Raw genomic sequence first — 2,573 nt, forward strand, 5'->3', positions numbered from 1 at the left:
TAGGTTAGACCCGGTTCATCCTACTTTGCAAAATATGAAAGAAGAACTTTTTGCAACAAAAATGAAGCTGGGCCTAAAACATGACTTTACACAACCTTTCAGCCAGATCTACCCATCTTACCATGTTCAGAGCCTTCAAAGAGCACTAAGGGGGGCTGGGGCTGTAGCTCAGTTGGTAGTGCTTGCCTAGCAAGTGTGAGGCATGGGGTTCGATCCTCAGCACCACATAAAAATAAAATAAGGGTATTTATTGTGTCCATCTACTATAAAAAAAATTTTTTAAAGTACTAAGATACTTTAGTTCACTACATGACCCAAGAAAATCCTGAAACATCCATTACTTAACACATCTAAGCATTGTCGCCTTCCTGTCAAACCTTTGAATTCTCAAACGATCTTGAAAAGAACCAGCTATCATTTTGGATTTTTCTTGTAAATATATCTACTATTCGAGGAGTATTTGCTGAGATTAGAATGATTGAAATGGGAAAATGTACAACATATCAACTAAAAACTCCACCATGGATTATTCTAAAAACAGCAGAATATATTTTTTTTCCTTTTCTTTTTGAAATCATGTGTCTAAATCTAGCAGGTGGTTAGGTAGAAGAAGAGATGTTGGGGATGCCCAAGAGGAAGGTCCGCTTGGCCGAAGGCACAGCAAAGGAGAAGCCCAAGCGGAGGTTGGTCCACCTGCCGGCCAAGCCTGCTCCTACCAAGGCGACGCCAAGACCAGGAAGACGGCGGGCAAGGATAAATCATCAGTTGAAAAAGGGAAAAGGGGAGCAAAGAGAAAACAGGCTGAAGTGGCTAACCAAGAAACTGAGGAAGATTTACCTGCAGAAAATGGAGAAACGAAAAACCAGGAGAGTCCAGCCTCTGATGAAGCAGAAGAGAAAGAAGCCAAGTCTGATTCATCATACACCAGGTCTTTTCAGTGGTCCGTCTCCCTTCTGGTACAATCCAGAGGAATGTTTTTATCAACTATTTTGTAAATGCAAGTTTTTCAGTAGCTCTAGAAACATTTTTTAAAAGAAAGGAATCCCACCTCATCCCATTTTTTAAGTGTAAATGATTTTTTTTTTAGAAGTGAAATCATTTGCTGGTTGTTTATTTTGGGGTACAACCAGAAAATAGTGGGATATTGAATTATGGGAGGCTTGGACTGTCGTTGGTGTCAGCTTAACATTCCATAGGTGGGGGGTTAGTTTTACATCCTACCATACAAAGCATATTAAATGGCAGTTTGGAGTCACAGTATTGCATTTAATGTCTCGAATATTTTAAATTACTTCCATTCCTGTGTCTGTTAGTGGGATTGTTTCCTAAAGAAGACCACTACTGGATCATTGCTGTCAGAATCGTATGTACTCTGTAACATCTTTGGTTGTGGAAATCTAGTTTTCCTAATATTTTTTAATGTGCTGTGAAAGATGGAAAATTTGAGTATGTTGTGTGTGATGAAGTTTTGAATTAGTGGGACCTAAGTAACAACAGCATTCAAAAATACTGGTACTTGATATTCTATTAAGAAAAAATTGCCTCCAAATTAAAAGCTGGAAAGTCACTGGAATAACTGAAAAAGAATCACAGTATAAGGCTTTTTAGATTTCTGGTACGTGTGTTAAGAATTGTGTACATAGTAAAATATCTGTGTACTGATTGTCAATACAGCCAATAAAATCTCGAACACACACACACACACACACACAAAGATGTTACCGATTAAGATTTAGACAGAAATTTTTAAAGTCTTTAAAATTAAATTGTTGCATTTCAGACCTGAAACCAGTTTTTAATCTACCTTTTATCAATTCATGGAAGGCAGGTAATTTGAATTCCCATCAGGAGCTTCATCTCCAGGGTAGCTACTCACAGACCTCATAGAAATGATCATATAATATGAAAAAAATTACCACTATTTCATAAAAACAAAGTTATGTTAAATTTTTTCTATAACTTCTCTATGCACTCTATTTGTCTGGACAGAGATTCTGTTCTTTCAAACATGTATACACACACACACACACACACACACACATATACAAACACACACACTATCTTGTTCTCTACATTTTTTTTGTATACATCTGCATCTAAAAAGTCAATGGAATGCCAGAGGTTACTAAATATATTCTGATGTTTTTATGCAGTGCAAAAATAAAATAGTGCTCTTTTTTTTAAGGTAAAAGTACCTTTCAGGAAGAAGACAGTAAGACTCTTGGATATTGTTAATTAGAATTTTCCAAAATCAATCAGTACTTGTTTGAAGTGAAGACCTGTCCATTTTCATTTCTACAAATCCCATACCAGAAAGTTCTAATGCAGCCCTAGTTCTTTGTGTAACTTCCATTAGCGATAATGTCAGGGAGGCCCAAGGGCCCCTCACAGAGCTGTGTATAACCTCATGAATCCCCAGGGTGAAGGAGAATCTGCCTCTTTTGGCAGGTTATTTCCCTGGTGAAGAAAAGACAAGACATTAATGATTTCCCTTATATGTTGATTCTAAAAAAATCTATCTTGTAGAAGCAGAAAATTGAAAACTGGTGGGGAGAGGGAGGGATAGGTAAGGG

The 2,573-nt window shown here is 37.2% G+C and overlaps 1 pseudogene; it reads left to right on the plus strand.

Annotated features, from left to right (window-relative positions):
• The first annotated feature begins 624 nt into the window (after positions 1-624).
• Positions 625-995, plus strand: LOC113188021 (non-histone chromosomal protein HMG-14 pseudogene; annotated as a pseudogene).
• Positions 996-2,573: the final 1,578 nt, after the last annotated feature.

This window comes from Urocitellus parryii, chromosome 2, assembly GCF_045843805.1.
Source record: "Urocitellus parryii isolate mUroPar1 chromosome 2, mUroPar1.hap1, whole genome shotgun sequence".
In the NCBI taxonomy this organism is placed as follows: Eukaryota; Metazoa; Chordata; class Mammalia; order Rodentia; family Sciuridae; genus Urocitellus; species Urocitellus parryii.